Source organism: Sander lucioperca, chromosome 14 (genome assembly GCF_008315115.2).
Source record: "Sander lucioperca isolate FBNREF2018 chromosome 14, SLUC_FBN_1.2, whole genome shotgun sequence".
NCBI lineage: Eukaryota > Metazoa > Chordata > Actinopteri > Perciformes > Percidae > Sander > Sander lucioperca.
Window position 1 is genome coordinate 18,141,773 of NC_050186.1, and position 21,125 is coordinate 18,162,897.

Here is a 21,125-nt window from a genome sequence, read left to right on the forward strand (position 1 = left end):
AAACGTAGGCACATGTATAGCCAGCTCCGCTGCCACTAAAGTATGATGTACTTCGTCTTAAAAAAAAAAAAAAAAAGTGCAAACGTGTAAAGCATTTGCTCTTTGATTGAGGAACTAAAACACTCCTACAGTATTTTAGATAGACGAACAGTAAATGCAGTACTTTGTTCAACAGTAGCACGTTATAATGCAGCTGCAATGAAGAATTGTCAACTTCTCAGCAAAAGAATACACCAAAAACACTCCAATGGACCAATACATGTATGGGCAATACTGCTAAAATGACTCAAAGTACCTTTGGTGGGGAAAACAGGGGCATAGATAGAAATTCTGGCAGTATTGGAAAATCAGCGGAAATTAGTAGACAGAAAAGGAAAGGGAATTTTGATTACATCCTGTATTGTTACCTGTAAAGTCCAAAAATAACCACACAGATTTGATTTAGCTGATGTCAGACTTCATTAGTCTCGTCTATTTTAATTTGATCCAAAGCGTGATCACATCCATCTTCATTAGAAAGCGTCTCTGTGTGACATAACACATGTCACAAAAATGCTGCCCTAGCCCTGCCTGTCACACAGCACTGATTACAAAATGCTGAGAGTCCACAGAGATCTGTGTGTCTTTGTAAACCTGTGTGTGTGTGTGTGTGTGTGTGTCTGTGTGTGTCTGTGTCTTGATTAATGTGTCTCCCATCCCTGCATACAGTCATGAATACCAGCGATTCTCAATTACACACTTGAAGTCTTCCCTATTACTCAATGTAAAAACACAGGTGTACTTTATGTGAAAGTATGTAGATAGATCACGAAAACCGGTGTTCAGTCTGATGACACCTCCTCTACCACAAAACATTATCACACTTCTCTTCCAGTAAATGAAGCTATAGCATTTGCCATAGGAGGTATATTGCATGCACTGTATATAGCTTACGGAACTTTCCCCTTAGATAGTAATCTCACTCTGTACATACCAAGTGCTGACACAAAACACAGATGAAAGAGGATTAATTTGAGTGGAATCTCCCTTCTAAACTAGAAGCAGAAACCCAGATTCATCCTCCATCCTTTGCTCAAGTGTGTCTGAATCACACCCTCATGGTATGTTGATTGGATGTAATACAAAACCTGAGAGCTTTATTAGGGTATGTTGGGTATGCAGCCCAGACAAGAAGTGTTTCAAGTGATGGTGCACCCACTTTCTTGTCTAGAGGAGAAACAAAGGCGCCTTTCTGCTCCCTGGGCACTTTTCCCCACTCTGGTAACAATAGAACCACGCTCCACATCTGTGTGTGTATATATGAGGCCTGTCTCTCAGCAGTAAGCCAGCTGGTTGAAATGCATAAGGTAGTCTGAATAAGAGGAAAAATAGAGAGCAGGTATGTTTACCAAAGGAGCTGAAGTTAATTTATACAGGCTAATAAATATGCAGTCCTATTTTTTTGGTTTGTATTATGAACCTGCTGGTTTGTTTGTGCATTAATACTGGAATGAAGGTTAAAGTGCATCGCTATCGGCGTTCTAAAACCAGGGGTTTCTTCGAAAGCAAACAGGTTGAAGGTTGTGTTTGTTTTAGAGATCAAAGTAGGCAGATTTTTCCAATACCAGGAGGAGTCATAGTTAAAAAAAATCTGCAGTATGATGAAAGTTTTTTTCTGTTATCGAGCCATTAAATTCTTAAAATGTTCATGAAATCAAACCCACTTTTCTAGTACTGTTTATGGTTGCCATTTTATTCAGCAATAGCCATTCAGTGTGTTTACATTCAGTTGTTACCTGTCTATATAATGTTAGTGGCAGAGTCTGCCATTCCAGCAGGATTACAACCATCTTTCTTTTTCTTTTTCTTTCTTCATCATCATCGCTGAAATATCTGAAAGTAGAGAGTGAGTGCATGAGCTGATTTACATTGATTCATCACTTATTACCCTACACACCTTTCTGAATACAGGTGCACAAAGATCTGCATAAAGGTTATCAATTCAAATCAAGAATTAAAAATGTGTCGACTTAACTTGGAAAAAGACAGAGGAAGGCATAATTACTGAAATATAATTAAAACTTTATATTTTTTTTTTAACAAGTTTGTTTTCACTGGAAACAGGTTGCACGTTTCTTATTACTGAGATATCTTTTACAAAAGTGGATTAGAATAGTAGACAACAATTTCTTGATTTAAAGATTGAAGTTAAAAGATTTTTGCAGTTAGGGACAATCAAAATAAACAGAATTTTGTTTCTGGAAAGGTTTTACCATTTTCCCTGTGGAACCACATTTATCCCAACACATCATTTGAAGCCATCTGGGCAGAGTTGCAATACTTTTTAGAGGCAAGGTTGTCCTCGTATGTATAAATTGGACCAGTCAAGGGTGGGCGTCACGAGCAAAAGCAAGGCTGTAGATGGAGATGAATATCAATCAAAAACCATGGAGATGGCGACAGAGAGCAGAGATGAAGGTGAAGAAGGATGGAAATAAAAAGAAACAAATTTCAGTACGAACACTATGTTCTATGACCACTATTTACCTGTCTCTAAGTGTCAACTTGCCATGGCAAAACTAAATGGGTGTACAGCCTCCCCATTTCATAACACTGTAAAAGCCTAATTTGGTGCTAATAGGCCACTGTCTGTTTTTACAAGCAGTTGCATGCAACCACTAGAACTTTACAAGGGAGTGGTTTTCTCTAAGTGCCTTTTGCAAGAAATGCAATTTTCTCTAAGTAGGGTATAGTTAGATGGGTGTGAGGGTGGTGGGGGTTAGGGTGAGATGACTTGGTGCTATGGCTCAGGGTGGAGTCAAGGTCCAAACATAACAACTTTAGCAATTTTGGACTGAAAACTGTAATCTGTAACTAGGCCCAGACAAAACATCTGAGAGCATAAACCGAAAGTTTGAGCTCAGAATAGTCATTGCTTGAAGTGACTTTAGCACTACATGAAATTTTTCATTTCAAATACAACACTGGAAAACATTGTCCTGTGTGTTTATTGCAGCACTTTAGAACACAGCAATCCTAACAAAGCCAATAGTGACACAAAAACTGTCATGCCCTATACCTAAAGGCAGAATGAGTAGGAGTTTCCAAAAAACAATGTATAGATCATAGACTCGTACAAAAATAATCCCTCTTAATCCTCATTTATGACGCACTAGAAGTGTGTAATGGTGTCTGTATCTGCATAGACACTGCCTTCTGCAAAATAAAAAGAAAAGAGAAAATCAAAATGAAAAGAAAACATAGGCCTATATTTTCTCTTTTCTTTTCATTTTGCTGTTTGGGACGTTTCTGAGCATCAGCCTTTGCTGTGTTCAGGACGTTTCTGAGCATCAGCCTTTGGGCACTGGGTGTGTAGCCCCCAGCCACAGCAGGATGTGAGGGCTGGACTCTATAAAAATATAAGGACCAAGTGCCAGATCGCAAGCACGCATCCAAGAGGAAGCTAGAAAATGGTGGACACCACGCAGAAAAACCCCGCAAATACAGCGAGGTGAAACATTCAGCCGACAAAGCTTTCACCCCCTTTCAACACTCAAATCTTTCCTAAGCCCGTGTTTGTATCACAGCAAAAGGCCACTGCTTTTATAGGGCTCTCAATCAGCCCTGAAAATTAACTACACACAGAAAACCCCCATGACTTGGTTCTGTCTCATGATGTCAGTGATGACATAATACATTAAATAACAAATACACCATGCTGCTGAGCGGCTCCTCCCCAAACATTTCTGCATTGTGGACCAAACAAAAGAATAAAGAAAAGGTGACTGTGAAGAAACAATCAAATCTGCTACTTAATACATATAACTGAAACTAAACAGTGGTTGTGTAGCTTTTTTTGCTGGAAACAGCTGCCTTCTGTAGCCGTAAATGACACTATGAGAGTGGTGTGAACCCAATCAGTGAAGTTGTGGGCTGGAAAACGCTCCTTCAGTCAGTCCGATTCTCTGGGTTTTCCCACTACCAGTAGACCCTATTACATTTAAGAGATCTCATATTAGCAGTAGTGAATATTGCAGTTGTGGAAACAGCTGTAGTGCAATCAGCAAATTATTAATCACATGCTGTGCTATCACAACCAGTAACTCCTTGTACTTTTGACAGTCCAGTCTGCTGCTGGAAGGATTATGATAAATCAGTCAATGTTCTGTATTTACAGTTTTATATATATATATATATATATATATATATATATATATATATATATATATATATATATATATATATATATACACACACAAACCTCATCCATCCTCGGTGGCATACATCAAACATTATGAGTTGATAAAAAATGAAATTCATGACTCTAATGTTGTGGTTTGACTGCTTGGAGAACAACCCAGGATTTGTTTTGTCTTTTATGTTCTGAGCTATTCTGAACAATCTACTGCTAGTAAGAGGCTGACATCACAAGTGAAAGTTCTCTCGAGCGCTGATCTTTTCTTTGAACAACTTGGCATCCTGATATAGATTCTTGTAATGAGTATTAGACTTGCTTATTTTGCCTTGCTTTTACAACTCCGTTTGTGGAGGGCGGCAGAGGAAGAGACAAAGAGGGAGCCAGAGCATTAGAATATTATCTGATGTTCCTGTGAAATGAAAGAAGAAATATATTCGCTTTTTCACGGAAGTAGAGGAATAAAAGATTATTCACATTCTAACACCCACTCTTTCCCACACTACAAATGTGATTTACAGTCAGTCGTTACCACTTGCTTTGGGTAATAAGAGAACCAGGGAGCTCAGAACTGCATCAGAAAAAGAAAGCGCTTGATACCTAAAAACACAGAAAAATGCCATTAAAGAGTGTGTGAGATCTACGACATATCTGAATAACTAGAAATAGAGAAGCCAGGAGCATAATCAACACTCATTCCTCTTCTTTATGACATTTGTGACATTGCTCAGCTCCTTCCTCTGTCATTTTTTTCTCTCTCTTCATCTGTGGAATAGGGCCTTGTTTCACATAGCATCTAAAGTCTAAGATGATCGAAAAATCCATCTTATTAAGCTTAAAAGGTGTTTCAAAAAAGATGCTAGCAATGATCGTAATACCTACTATCCACTCGTAGGAGGCTAAGCACCTCTTGAGCAGAATCAGCAGGAAAAAAATGAAATAACATGCCACTAAATAACTAAACTGTTTTGCCAGTTTCTGCCATTATCATCCTCCCATCCAGTTGCCGTATTGTATCTAACGTCAGTGGGAAAGCTATTTTGGGTGCTATTCATAATACTCAATTTATTTTTCCCATAGACATTACATGACTCATAATTAGAGCACTTCTACGGCTTGGATGGGCATGAAATTCTCCCGGTTGAATCTTCAGTACAGAAGGTCAGCAACTGTGTTACATTAACAAAAAGTCGAATATTCAATCCCAGGTACATAGAAACTTAAGGGGGAAGAAGAATAACTAAACCCCAAAGGTGCATTTCAGAAGAAACATCCAATCACCTAGCAAATAATTCTGTTACGGAAGCTGAAGATTACACTTTTGAGAATCAATTTTGGATGAATTCAGCAACTAAAGCCTGCAATTGCAACAATGAAGCCTTTTGAATTTGCTACAACTCTGATTTGCTCCTCTGACAGGCTCCTACTCCATAGCAACGGTGGCTGAGGTTCATTTTTATATTAATAGTATTGTAGTATTTAGACCAGGTCCTTTTGTGTAGAGCTTTGGAGAAATGGTGTCCTACTTTATACAAGACATTTCCCACCTTTTTTCAACAAGGCCAAATAGTGTTGGTTATGTACCGTGAGAGGCCATTTCTGTTCCTTCAACATTTGGGAGGACCTATTGTGTTGTTAAGTTTGTATTCCACTTGGAAAGTAAGTTAGACTAACTTGCTTCAATTCGGACCATGGATGTATTAAAGGAGAACTGGATACCACATTCAAAAATGGCTCCCAAAAAAGCCTCCACAGGCTTCCTCACTTCTTCGTTTTTGGTCCCAGTGGAAGCTAGTTAACCTATCTTGCTAATGTTAGCAATGATTCCTTCAAAACATTGCTTGCATTCATGTTATACATGTTATTACAAGTCATTACCAGCACCACATTTTACACAGGAGAGAAGTCAAGCTAGTGTTAGCTCTCTTTCATGGATCCAGTTGTGATGAGAGCAAATGGCCCGACTCAGCAGTGAGTTTAGGGGTATCTTTGTGCATTACCCCTTGTGTTAAACCACAACACAGAGTAACGTACTGAGAGATTTAATAACAGATGAGACAATACAATGGCTAACATCAGCCACCAAGCTGGTTAAGTGCCTGTGTGGCAGTTGGAATTGAGGAGATATGACAAACCATTTTAGTGCCTCCCACACATCAATATTGCTCTAATCGAATTACTACTCAGTAAACTATGGTCTAAAGTTTCAACAAAATCCAGTCAGGGACAGAATAGCCCCCCCCCCCTCCTTCCTTCTAAAGGATTAAATATCCACAAAACCAAGGCAGTGAAAATAAATAATGTAAAGCACCCAAAGTTAAAATCTCATTGGTAGACATATTCATGCCAACTCGAAGATGGACACATACTTAACAGCTGACTTGATAAATACATCATTTAAAATGGCTCCAGCCTAAAAATATGACTCAGTGAATCATTTATGGGATAACAATCAAAGTTGTTCTCCAGGCATGAGGCAGCACGGCGGGACTCAAAACCTCAGACAAACGTCTCGGTGAGCAGAGAAGAGAGGAAACATTATGTATATCATTACAATCTTTTGCTTAAGCCAGCCTGTTTTTTTTACTCCCTGTGCAGTGTTTTTGCAATTTAGGGCATTACTGACCTGGTGTCTCATGATCTGTGACATTTGAGGTACCGGTTACACAAACCATAGCCAGATAACAGATTTGCAAGTAGAAAGAGCTTTAATACTTTGATGTATTTTTTTTTCCGCAAAACAGATTTTTTTTTGAGTATTGGTTGCATAAGTTTGACTACTGTATATATGCAAAATTCCATGTCAAATAGCAGGATTAGCTTCATAGTAAGTAGTTAGACCTGGAGTAGTTGTGATTAAGACATCCTTTAACAATATCTGCAGGGTTTCTGAACTCAGGGTAAAAAGGGAGATAGAGTAAGAGAGGGGAGAAAAAAAGCAAGGGCGGCACGTTCAAGCAGGCAGAAGCAGAGAGGTGAGCGTGAACCATAGCGCTGCGCTAATGTTTTCTTTCAACCCATTAATCTTTCGCTGGCCACGCCGCAAAAACAGGGCCTGGATGAGAAGGGGGCTGTAATCACACAGACTAAGCTTGCCAGTGACTGACTGACCGTCCCTGGCCTCCTGTCCGCCCCACGGAATTCAGAGTTAAATTCATGCATGCCAGCCTCAGCCCCAACAAACACATCAGCACATGACTGCAAGTCAGTGCTGTCATAATATAACTAAAGTCACATTCTCAACTAATGGCATGAGGCACAGCTGTAGATTTCTTTTGACATTTTGAAATGAAATACAAATGTTTACGTTCAGTGTTTCCAGTGGTGGAATGTAACTAAGTTGTATGAAATAATAATATAACTGTTGATGATTTTAGTAAATTTTGCTGATAATACTTACTGTAAGTAACATTTTAAATGCAGGAATTTGACTTGTACTGGAATCTTTTCATAGTGTGATATTGCTGCATTTACTTAATGGGTAACTACCGTTTTTTTCAACCGGGACCCTATTTTCCTATGTTTTTGTGTCTAAGTGACTGATGGGAACAACAATCTTTGACATTGGTCCAGTATTAAGCATGATATCGGCAGCGGCGAAACAAGCTACAATGTAAGTTAATTGGGCAATTGTCCAGCTTGTATTTACCGTCACAAAAGTGCTTGTTTTGCCACTGACAGGCTCAGATTAATATTCTAAGTGTCTGACAACATAATGGATCCCTTCAGAGATAGACTTTTAAGACCTCTTTGAGACCTTTTTTGTTTAACCAGAAACAGCTCTGAAGTCGCTAGCGCTAAACCCACCAGACTCCATTTAAAAAAGCAATACTTTTACTGTGTATAGAGCCAACATACAGTATTTAAATCAGTATGTAAATCAATAAACTGTGTTTGTTTCAACCAAAACTACAGTTGTGATGGTTGGAAAAGTGGAAAGATGACCCAAAATGGCTTTTCATAGTTTTATTTTGTTTCTGTCGACTTTGATTAAATTGTATTTTACGATGCTAAAATGATTTTTTGTTTATTTACATGGAGTCTGATGGGTTTAGCAAATGCAATTTTGTGGATGTTTTTAGGTTTAAAAAAAGGATCTTACTCTTTAACAGAAATGTCGACCTCCTTAGAAATTCTTTCCATAATGTTGTCAGACACTTAGAATATTAATCAGAGCCTGTCAGCGGCAAAACGAGCACTTTTGTGAAGGTAAATACAAGCTGGGCAATTGCCCTATTAATTTACATTGTAGCTTGTTGTGCCGCTGCCGACTGCAGTGATCTTGCTTAATACTGGACCAATTTCAAAGATTGTTGTTCCCATCAGTCACTTAGACATAAAAACACAGGAAAATAGGGTTGAAAAAAAACGGTAGTTACCCTTTAAGTTAATAATTCAAATGCTTCTTCCGCCACTCAGTGTTTCTCAACAAAACACATCCTTGAGGTCTAACAAGCATTTTCAAAGCCATTTTTATTGTTAACATCTGTGCTTCCTAGCTAGCTGTCTTGTCTTTGCGGGCGCATTGATGCATTTCTCGGCATATTACTGCCACCAGCTGTCAATCAGTGTGACAGTGTGACATATAATAATAGTTTACATCATATTTTGAAAGTATTGTAATCTGAAGAGCACTTCCCCTCAGTTTAAATGCAAACCATGTGCAGCACAGTATACAGTATATCTCTTATGATAACACATGGCCTTAATAGAGTGCTTCTGGCAGGAGTCATAGATTGTGTATGGCAGGAACCCACCACAGTGGAATATAGATACATTAGCTGGGTGAGGGGTAAATGGAGAGCCTTTGTAAAGGAGAAAGCAAGAGATGAGGATGACCTGCAGGAAGAAGAGGAGGAAGAGCGTAGGAGGGTTGGATTGATAGGTTGCACAGCAGCGAAATTGCCCACAGAGCCACTTTGTTGAAATAACAGAGTAGTATCAGTGCCGGTGGATGATAGGATGGGAATCACTATCTCTTCCTGAATGCTGGGCACATGCATGTGTGTTTCTGAATGTGTGTCTTTGATACATATAGATACATGTACCCAGGCAACCACAGCACACACATGCAAGCACCACCAACACCACCCACACTATTTTTTCTTTCTTTCCATACATCCCTCTCATCCTGCAGTCACAGGCTTCAAAGTCCTGAAGCTAACGGGATGGGACCACCACGGTTAGTTAAGTAGAGACATGATCCATGTCCTGATCACAGAGGAGGACAGGAGTTGAAGGGGGTTGGTGAAAGGCGGGGGGGGTAGTAAAAGGAGGCAGTTGCAGGGGAGAGGATAAAGAGGAGGTGAAGATCTCACATGGAATTGACAGAGACAAAAGGAAGGAAATCAAGAGGGAGAGATGGAAGAACGGAAGGGAGAAGAAACGAGGGTATGTCTTCGGAGAGATGTTGGGTCCCTTTTGAAGAGGACACGGGCGCTGCTCAATCACAGCAAACTTCAAAGGCTCTTCATTAAAGCCTTGCCTGGAGCCCCCCCCCCCCTCCCCTCTCCTCTCTCCCCTCCATCCTCATCCTTCTTTTCTTCACTGTCTGTCTCACTCACTCTCTCTTTCTCCCCTTGCCTCCACTCAGCCATTAAAAACAGCAGGTAGAGAAGCGAGTGAAAGGGAAGAAGAGCGAGGAAGAGACAAAAGAACTCAAAGGGAGAAAGATCAGCCATGCAGGCAACAGAAAGCCACGTCTGTTGAGTTGAGTGGGCAAAGTCTTCTCTTAGAATCTATCTTCTTTTGTTGTTGCTCAAGCTCAATCAGCAATGTTGTCTTTTTTTTACAGCTTGAATGGTTGAGTCAGAGACGGATAAAGAGGTGTGCACAGGCTTGAGTGAAGAATCAGAATAGAAACAGAGGCGAATGCATCACAGTGTTTGAGGCCCGCCGTGGCAGGGTGATGTGTCACATAACTTATCAGCTGTCAAATGAAAAAGTCAGTGTTCCCAAAAAGTCAATCTCAGGACTTAAGAATTGTGGCAATGACGTGAAACTTAAAAACAATCCAAAGAAACGGATGCGTACAATGTTAATACCAATGTTCAGTGTCATGATGAAATATACACCATTCTGAGGAAAGATTCAGGGAGCAGCACAGCTTGATCATTAGCAGGATGAAGACTACACATATAGCGCAATCCTCATGACAGCACACACTTCAGTCTACAGATAGTGAATCAAAGGAAAAAGAAAGTGTCATTTTGCTCTGATTGGACATGCTAGCGTGGACATTTGTCAGGCAGAATAACCAAAAAAAAACAAGCTTCCTGTCAGTCACAAATGATGAAAATGCATCAGTAGCCATGATGAATCACTGACAGAGAAATGTAAAACCAGACAAAATCTAATGAGAGAATGATATAGCTGTATTGCCAGGAGACAATTTTTGCATCACTACTTGAATGTTTGCTCAGGCTCTCCTGTCACATCAGTAGCATTTTGGATACACAATTCAAGTGCTTGTTGTCAGCTCCACTAATAAGAAGTACAGACACGCTGGCATCAAAGCTAGCATATTTTATTGATGTAATGCATTACAGTTGCTTAAGATAACAATTTTGATTAAAAGATATTCTGTAGACCTACCTGTATTATTAGTTTGGGGCTACAAACGGAGCTTTTCAGTAGTTCACGCAGGCATAGAAGTTCTTTTACAGTCGCATGTTTTGTTTACCATCTAATCAAATGCGAATTTGACCTGTCTCTAACATCAGGGGCCTGTTTCAGGAAGGAGGTTTAACAAACTCTGAGTCTAACCCTGAACTCTGAGTTGATTTATCCTGAGATGGGAAACTCTGCGTTTTCAGTTCCAGAACAGCTGATTTGAGTTGGTTCAATCAACTCAGAGTAGGTTCACTCAGAGTTAAGCGAGTGCACCACCACAATAAAAGGCAGCATGAATGGAGCCATGATATTACGATTCACCATGGTAACAACCACAAACAAACGGGTCGGCGGAAATACTCATGCGCACATACAGCGAATTTGAACATATATTTCGTTAAAAAAGCAACACAGGGGCTGCCGCAAAAGAGAGAGAATTTGCGTGGGAGAAAACTGCTACTAGAGTAAATGCATAAGTTCCAATATAGTGTATTAATGTCATATTTAATCATAAGTATAATATTACTGGTGAAATGGTATTGAACCTATAATCTATTTCATTTAGGTGCAATCCTGCGTGCGAAAAAGTACTAGGCCTACTAATCCCATTCTGAGGCTGCAGCACCATCATTAACAGAATTATAATTCATAATCTTTTATTTCAAAGGGTTTACATCATTCACCTGCAATCCTGTGGAACTCCTTTTTACTGGTTTGTGTCCAGGGAACACTACAAAAACGTTTAAAACACGTTTACTATACAGTGGCTTTACTAAACTGCTCCGCATCACCAATGTTGTAAAGAAAACTGCCGTTTGCAAAAAAAACTTAATGCGACACAAAGAATCTGCTGGGATGTAAGAGCATGTCCACGATGGGTGACGTTAGTGATATGAGGACTGATATGGTTATGTAGGCTAACTGATAGACTGGGAAGAAAAACGATACCGCTCAAATATGTAGGCTAGTATCTGGAAATGAAAATGCATCTATAGTCGGGGCCTCAATATCATCTCCCGACACATGTTTAACACCCTGCCAAGTAATACAGCTTCTTCATCAACGGGACCACCGACAAAAGGAAATGCCATGTTTTGAGAAAAAAAAAACGTTTTATAGTCTGCCTCACACAGTTATATAAACCAACCCTGCATTTGTATTCATGCAGATAACAAACTGCGCTAAAATGCGCCTGATACAGACTGAATTAATGAATGAGGAAATGAAAGAGTGCTGTGTCAGAGGGAGGAAACTGAGATTCAGAATTCTGACTTTTTTTCTCAGAATTCTGACTTTTTTTAAGTCTAAAATTATTATTTTTTTAAAAAAAAGTCAGAATTCTGACTTTAAACTCAGAACTCAATACATTTTTTTCACATGTGGCTCTAATCCTCTTCCGTAGCTATTAGTGTTTAGATTTATGTAAATGTTTTTGTTTTTTAATAAGTGTTAATATTTATCGATACATAAACAAAGTCACAATGCCAAATAAAAAAAAAATTGCTAGTGTCAAGACCGAAATGACAAAAATGGTGGCTCTAAAGGAAAAGTTCACCAAAGTTAGTAGGATTCGTCGTGTTGGAGCCATTGATATCTGTACAAAGTTCATGGCAATGTTGAGATATTTTAGTCTGGACCAAAGTGGTGGTTAGAAGGATTGCGATGCATAGAACTATGCTGCCCTACAAATGCAAAAGACCTTAGCTCGCTAAAATGAGAAAAATTACTTTTTTAGTTGTCCAACCAATTGAATTATAGGTAGGACACTGGAAATCTGGCAGTTAGATGTTTTAATAAATTAAATGTATCTACATAAAAAATCTTGAGCTCAAAATTTGACTTTTTGACTTTTGACCTCTATTTTGAAGTTACTGTACTGTCATTTTATTGTCTGCAAAAAGTGAGAAGTCACGCCAAGGCAAAAGGCAGTAACTTCCACATTATCAATATTTGATTGCTGATCACATTTACAAAATTATTATAGTAACACCTGTATACAATCTAGTGATCATGGCATATATTTCTGATGATTTACAATTACTTATAGCCAGCTACTTATTGCTATCCTGTACCCTAACTCAATTTGAGCGTTCCAAAACAAAGTCAAAGAGCGGTAACTGGTGTTGTGGCGTTCTGCCTTGGTTTCTCCTGGGCTTTTGGAAGTTACTGTTCCAATTTTCTCGAAAAAACAACGGAATTGACTTAAGATACTTATCTGCATGATAAAGGATGTCTTGAATTTCCCAAAAATGTCATTAACTAATTTTCGAACAAAAACTAAGTTACGCCCTTTTGCCTTTGCACAACAGCATGCTAGAGTGGATATCAGTGGCGGCACCAGAGATGTTCTTTTGCTGGTGCTTTGGGGTTGCTGGACATTTCAGTGAGGGTGCTCTGAAATTTTGAGTTTCCCTTGACACAAATAGGCTAACGTTACACACACTCGCGCAGATGCCCACCCACCTCCGCCGCGGTTTACTAAGCGAGCGAACAAGAGAGATTGATTTAAAGTTGCCGATACAACAGCACCATAGAACTCTGATTAGCCCACCAAACGTATTTCAAATACCAGCCAACAAGCCAGGTTCAAACTATCATTACTGCAGCTCTCATACAGTACTCAGAAGATTAATGCAGCAGGCCAAATATACCACCCATAGCCAAGCACACACATAAACACACACGCGCATGTATCCTCGCACAGTTTTCACACTTGCACGTATGGTCAAAATAATGTAGTCATATCTGTAGTGACTTAATATATCTAAATAAGCCACTGAGGGCGAACACGTTTTCTGGGCTAAAAATAAACCGATGTCCAGTGCGCTGTATAACTTTAGATTCGGTGATCAATTTATTCACATTTCTGTAAAACACATGTTCACTGTAATGCTCTTCTACGAGACAGAGATAAGAGTAAAGTTCTTGCGTGGACCCGTATCAGCTGACTCACCCACTGTGGCCTGGCTGTGCAATCCCCTGGTCTAATAATGTCATGTACAGCAGGGTGATGTTAAGCATCCTCAGCAGCAATCACAGCCGTGGTCAGATCACCTTCCTCCGGCCGCTTTTCTTCGTCCCGGTTGGTGACAAGTTCACCATATCTTTCAGTCTCATTTACAGATTTTGATAAAGTCTCCACACCTTGACGTTTAGGGAGTAAAAAACTATCCATTGCTAGCGTTAGACTCACTTCTCTAATCCTAACGGCTCCAAATATTGTGCTCTTCTTCTTCTTCTGTGTGAATACGTTACTGCGGAAGTAAGGTCAAAAGTTCAATGTGTACTGCACCCTTTGGCCGAATATGATCACCTGTTTTTTAGCCTAAAAATAATCGGTTTGTTTTATTAATGTATTTATTCATTTTTCAAATATAAATTATACTATTTATACATTAACAATTTTTTATTTATTTATAAATCAACCACAGCAATTTCTTGGGGGTGCTAAGGGGGTGCTATGGCAATCCTAGGGGTAGCTACAGCAACCCCTAGCCCCTCCCTGGCGCCGCCTCTGGAGGATATAGAAATAACTGATTTTCAAGGGTTTGTCTTGTGAGGTGCGAAGGCAAAAAGCCACTTTCTGGGCCATAGCATATCCACATACAAATGCTCATCAGGTTGTAGTCTATATCTGGGCCTGACGTCAGCCATGGTCATTTGAATACTGTAGACACAGAAGACCTTTTAGAGAGCATAACATCTCTGTGGTCCAGCAACTCCACTGGTTCTCTGCAGCTTTTAAGCACAGGGAGGACTGGACAGATCATTAACAGTTGGTGAGGGAGCCCTGGCTGTTAATGATCTTTCCAGTCTGTCCAGCCAAAAACCTCCTTGCCTCACAGTCGTGGCTTGCAGTGCCGGACTCCCATCACTGCATCCATCACCAGCAGATTAATGTGACGGGACTCCTGCAGAGCCCAGCTGCCACCAACGGCTGTCATCAGGACAGCTTCTTAACATCACTACAAATAAGTGATTAACATAGTAATTTAAGCATTGACAAATAGTCTGGCTACTACGCTAGTGTACATCTTCTCCCTGCTTTTCTCCATCCAGATTTGCCTTCAGAGACACATCCCCTTTCTTGCCCCCTGGTTTTAACATCCTGAAAAGATGATTTATTTGGAGATATGAGGCTTTCATCATATAGCGCTGCAATGGTTTTGAGAACAAAGGCAGCAGTGCAATGCCAGGTCTTCCAAGAGGTCTGCCAGTTCCGAGACTGAAAAGTATTTCTTTTCTGTGATGACTATACAGTATAATCAAACAATAAAAAAGACAAAATAAGATTAATAATTAATAATAAACTGAACTTCCTCATTGAAATGGATGTGTTTTAATAGTAAGTCAATCATGCATTTCAACATCAAAACTCAACTTTTCCTCCTTAGCTTAGATCTTCATGGGAACCTTATGGATGTCTTGAATCTGAAATCATTCACCAGTCACTGTGCTGCATATATATATTTACCACACTGTATGCTCAATGTAGTGAAAAGTGAATGAGTGCAGTATATGTTACAGGGCCTTAACACAGTTCCAGAAAACGGAGCGTTCCCATGGGATTCAAGTACAAATCCATATGACTTTTCCTCCCTGTAGCTTCAGATCCAATTAGCATAATAGTTCTATCATGTTTCAGGCTATAGCCGGGGAAGATGAGAAGTGTGTGTTGATGTGTATTCATATGAGAGTGCTCGGGGAATGGCGTGATTTCCAAATCCTATCAAGAGGGAGCAAAGTGGCGCATTGGCATTCATTAGCAGTCAGCGTTTAATCAAGAAACTCTGTGATTAAGTGGCAAAGTGAGCAGCTTGTCGTTTCTCTAAATTGAGTTTGTCGTGTGTGGAAGGTTATTTTAGCCATTTCGAGTTAATCCCACCAGCAATTGAACAGTTCCTTTTGGTTTCTGGTGGTTTGTGAGAGCACTTATTTTTTCATTAGTATTGGTCTGTTGGTTGGTCCACCACTTTGGTTCAGAGTGAAATATCTCAACAACTATGATTCCTTTTTTGTTGATTGCCATGTAATTTGGCACAGATATTTAATGGTCCCCAGAAACGCTTACTGATAGCTTACTTTTGTGATCCCCTGACTTTTTCTCTCGCGCCACCATGAGGTTGATATTGTGGGGTCTTAATGAAATATCACAACTATTAGATTGTTTGCCATTAAATGTGGTACAGGCATGCATAGTCCCTGGAGGATAAAGCCTACTTTCATTGGTGATCCCTTGACTTTTAATTCAGTGATATATATCCAGTATTTATTGGCACTTAATTTGCAATTAGAGAGATATCTACAGGTTAAATATCAAGACCATGTGTGTCTTACACCTTTTTATTTCATTGCTCTTTATCAAAAGCCTGATCTAGTGTCTTGAGTCAACAAAATATGAGGTTATTAAAATAAATCGGTGCAATTATGAAATTGAATTGAGTATGACTTGGGAGAAATCAATTTTACATAAAAAATAAATACATAATAAGAGTGCATGAAGCTAATCTTGTGAGCCTACAACACCATTGTGTTCCTTTAATCCTTCAGCTTTGCTGTTAAATTACACTTACCTTCATGAAGCTGGACTTAAAATTGGATGAAACAGAATCGGGATGCAATTCTGTTTGAAAAATGTTCTTATAAAACTAGATTAAGTTGTATGTGTTCTATTACAATGGATAGAAAAATCTTATATTAGTCTGTCTTGTGTAAAAAGCAGTGTAACAGACAAACAGCCTTGATAGTTGCAGAATGCATCACCACATATAGGCCAACAGTATGTTTTCATGAACAAAAGTAAGCATCATGTTTCAGAGAATCTCAAAGCTGCTGTTGTTTAAAGGCTTTTCATTGAGTTCTGCATTACGTTAGCTTTTGTTTTGCTGGAACAAAATTCCTGAAAACCTCTTTGCTCATTATCTGACTATATTAGCAGTAGTCATTACATTCTTCTACCATCCCAAATATGCTGTTCTTTATGCATCCGTGATGACTAAATCGCTTAATGTCTGAAACAAACTCAACAACCAATTTACAATTGCAGCAAGGCGTTGCACTCCTAACCTGGCTCTGTTTATACTTTTAACCAAGGAATTAAAATTCTTCAAAATCCCCGGCAGATCATCCAAATGAAGCAAAATTGTTGCATGATTAGTTTATGCTTCCCTGCCTAATGTAAAAAGCATCATTAAGCTTTAAAACCTCAAGACCTAAATTACCTTTCTTTATACATGACTCAAAGCTTTTAAAGGGAGGATAATAAAGGAGATGGAGATTAGGCCCACACCAAATTGGTACAAATTCAACACATTGTAGCAGTTTCTTCACAACATTTAGACATGATTTACCTCCTAAGCATCTCTGAGCACTAAAACCTCCAATCCTAAGAAGTACTTAGCTGAGCTCACCTCCCTCACTGGAGTGAATTACACTAGCTCTGAGACTGCTTTGCTTTCAGGAAAGGTCGAGGAAATACTGCTCATGCCGTTATCTCCTCTGCCCTCCTTGACAAGTCAAACATAAAAGCCAGTAAATAGCATTTACTGTAACAAAAGAACAGTTAGTTTGACTCAGATAGGACAGAGACAGAGGTTGCCAATACCAGTGTCTTTATAGCAATTTAATATACTATATACAACCATTATTGTTTTGTCCGATTATTTCTTGCCATCCCACTCCTGTCAATTTTGTCCAATACCATGCAGATTCCCTGACTTCTGATCCATCTGTCCAGTCCATATTTTATCCAAATAACCTGTGTTAAGTTTGACATTAATTTGCTCGCTTTGACCTCCTTACCTGTACTGATCCAATCCAATTTGTGGTAACAGAACTACTTACAGTAACTGATTTGACAGTAGCTGGCTCATACATTGTGCCGAAATGGCTGCAACATACAAAATAACTGTCAGATAATAATGCACATTCCTCTCTGGATCGCCATGAAATTCTGTATACAGGTAAGACCAGTATACTAGATACTTTTTGACCAAATACCTGCAAATCTCACACCAGCTTCAGCTGTGTTTAGTATGCGTTTGGTGCTAATTAGCAGATTTTAGCATGCTAACACACTAAAACTAAAACAATGAACATGGTAAACTTATATCTGCTAAACATCTGCACGTTAGTGTTACCATTGTGAGCATGTTAGCATACTGATGTGAGCATTTAGCTTCACATAGGTGCTAGCATGGCTGTAGACTCTTGGCTATTTTTGTACTTAGGGTTGCTTCTTCTTTGACATTTTAGTTCAGTATTTCTTTATTGTCTTCTTTGTCAGGGTGTGCTTTAAAGTAAGAATACATTTAAAATAAAAATACATTCTTGATGTCATGTTGAAAAGCAGCAACTTAATTGGGTTTTACACACTGTTCTGCACAATTTCCCCTTTCCACCACGAGGCACTGATACATATAGCACACTGTGCCTCATACAGGAAGGTAATGTTATTTAAAGTGGCCTTGCTTCTGTCTTCTTAGCCTGCTGTTTTGATACCTATAGATACCTCACTTCCAATTTACTGCACTTCAGTTAGTGCAGTAGGAGTCCAACAACAGTGCAGTGGCTGCAGCTGGTAGAGTTGAGACTGAGGCCTGTGGTAACGACAACTATGGCCAAGGCCATCCAAGAATATAGACTTGAGGTTGGAGCTTGGACTGAGACTTGAACTTCATCATACTAGAATTATAACAGTTGGGTTTGCCAGGTTTGGGCTTGTGCATTGGCCTGGTGCAGTGCAGTGCAGTGTTGTGTCTGCTTGCTATGCTACGGTACTCTGTGTTTGGGTCAGTGAGGTGCAACGTGTCCACTCTAGTCAGGCCCAGGCTTAGTCTGCAGCCATGAGATCTTATGAGGCCTGACAGCCTGTTTACCTTGGACGCCATTTCCTTGACATTTCTGCATGGTTTGGCGCTTACTACCAGTTGATGGCCGACAGCTTTATTGAATTAGCTTTGCAGCTACAAAGGCAGAGAAAGAACAAAAAAGAGACAAAAGGGAAAGAAAAATGAGCATAAGAGTGAAAGAAAGAAGAAAAAAAGTAGTCTAAAAGCCACCCACCTTCATCTTTGACTCATTGTGGTTTCCATTTGTGTTCTCTCTCCTGACATAAACACATACTGACCCCTTACATTAACCTGAACAAAACACAAACAGCATATAAATCCTGGTTGCACTTTGACACAAACTGGAGACTTAGGGCAAACACACGCAAAATAGTTGCACAGAGTGGAACAGACAGATTGGGAAACGTTGGTTACTGCAATCTAAATGGCTTCTCCTATTGGTTCCCTGCTGCACCACTCCCCCCTATCCTGGTGGGATGTCTTGTACAAACTGCCTCTGGGCAAATATCACATACTATATTGGAACATAGTGACCCGATTCCTTAGAAAAGAATAGAAAGAGGCGTATTCACTTAAAACAACATATCAAGAACCAGAGGTACAGCTTTATCAGCCTCCCCTCAGGTTAGATACAAGAGGAGATGCACATGGACACAATCAGTTTGACACGCTAATACACTGTGCAAACACACACACTTCTGCAATATGCACTGATGCATGCATGTCCAGTTCCTTTCCTCCTTTCTCATCTTCAAAGAGAACATCACAAGGTGGTTTTTGCACACATGAAAGTCTTTCTGGGATGTTTTGTTGTTTTTGTTGCTTAGAGTATGAATAAACCCATTGTGATGAAGCAGCCTGTATAACCGCGGGTCAGTATGGATCAAATGTCAAAAAAAGAGCAGATATTTTATGCATGTTACCTTTTCTTAACAAGCAGCGCTGCAACTCCTGAGAGGGAAAAACATTTTGGCTTTATCAGCGCAATATAGGGTATAAGCCCAGATATGTTTTATGTGATGACTCTATAATAAATTAACTTGTTAATGAGAATAAACTTGCCCCTTTGAGAGTTTTGTGAGAGCTTCATGTCAGCCTCACTGGTTTCTCAAATCACTCAGGATGTGCAATCCTGTGTGAGATTAATCCCCACCGTTACTCTAATCTCCCTCTGTAACACGGTGAGATTAAGGCACTAAAATGATATGTGCAGCACATAACCACATAAAGATTACTCATCTGCACATTGATAATCCCCTTAGACTTTAAGTAATGTTAAGAGAGTGAATGTGCTGCAGAGCATTGAAAGCAGCCCTACATTTGAAATGTTCTGTCTTTTATTTATAGATACAGAGATACCCTTTTTTAGGGCAGCTTTACTGTGGGATGTTTTTGGCTTTAGGGTAACCATAGTAAGAAAGGCTTACCTTTGAATAATTAACCAAATTAGTACTTTGTTGTAGATGTTTTTTTAAGTAGTTAATGAGCCGTAAAGCAAGGTGTCTGCCTTTCACTTCTTTTTAGACAAAAACACTTGCTAATAGATCCCAAGAGAAATTGCACAAATGTATTTATGATCAAATAGCAAACATAAACTTAAAGCCACACACTCCCATTAATTATAACAGAACAGCATGACTGACACACTCATTGATATATTAGTGTATAATGTGTATTTCCAAGAAGTAGTTCAACGTTTTATGAAATCTGCTTATTTATTTTTATTGCAGAGATTTAGATTGATACCACTCTCATGTCTGTCTGTTAAGTCTGGAGCCAGGAAGCAATTATCTAAGTTTAGCATAAAGCCTGTAAACAAGGGGAGACAGCCAGCTGTCCAAAGTTTAAAAAAATCTGCCTACCAGTATCTCTAAAGCTTAATTAAAATTTTGTCTAATGGAAAGTAAAAATAAAGTTCTTAATGAACCATGAAGCAAGCCATTTCTGTCAACTTTTTACAAAAAATCTAACAGGTCCCAGGACTCTTTTGAAAGAAACAAAACACATAAACCAAATGCCAACTTAAAGCTATAGTGCGTAGTTTCTGTCTCCCCCATGATGAATTCTAAGTAATGACAACTCTGTTGGCGCGTCCACATGATACAAGCCTTCCGTGATCGCACACAGCCCCCACCCCTCCTCCACGCAGTTGCTTGTAACCACGGAGGACACAGAGGATTAAAAAAACATGATGGACTCTTCAGAAGAGGTCATTATCTTCACTTGAGTTTCTACTCGCGAAAGTCGCCGGACGACACAGTCTTCTGAACATAGCCATACTGAGAAATACAGACAGTTGTATTGGAGCTGAAAGTCTTAATTAGCTTTATAGCAACTCATTTGGCAATGGCTTCAATGTAATGGACGTTCATTAATATCAAAAATTATGCACTAAAGCTACAACAAAACAGAACAGCATGACGTGAGTTGAAACTTTCTAGGGCTGCTATTACCAATCGTTTTCAATTCAGATTAATCTACTGATCAAT

At 39.3% G+C, this 21,125-nt stretch overlaps 1 long non-coding RNA gene across 1 annotated transcript; it reads right to left on the minus strand.

The window, feature by feature from the left end:
• Positions 1-1,728: 1,728 nt before the first annotated feature.
• On the minus strand, positions 1,729-19,160 carry LOC116047506. Its single transcript, XR_004104395.1, has 3 exons — positions 18,851-19,160; positions 2,253-2,394; positions 1,729-1,872 (listed from the first exon to the last, which is right to left on the minus strand). It is a non-coding gene; the product is annotated as an uncharacterized LOC116047506 (long non-coding RNA).
• Between the last annotated feature and the right edge of the window lie 1,965 nt (positions 19,161-21,125).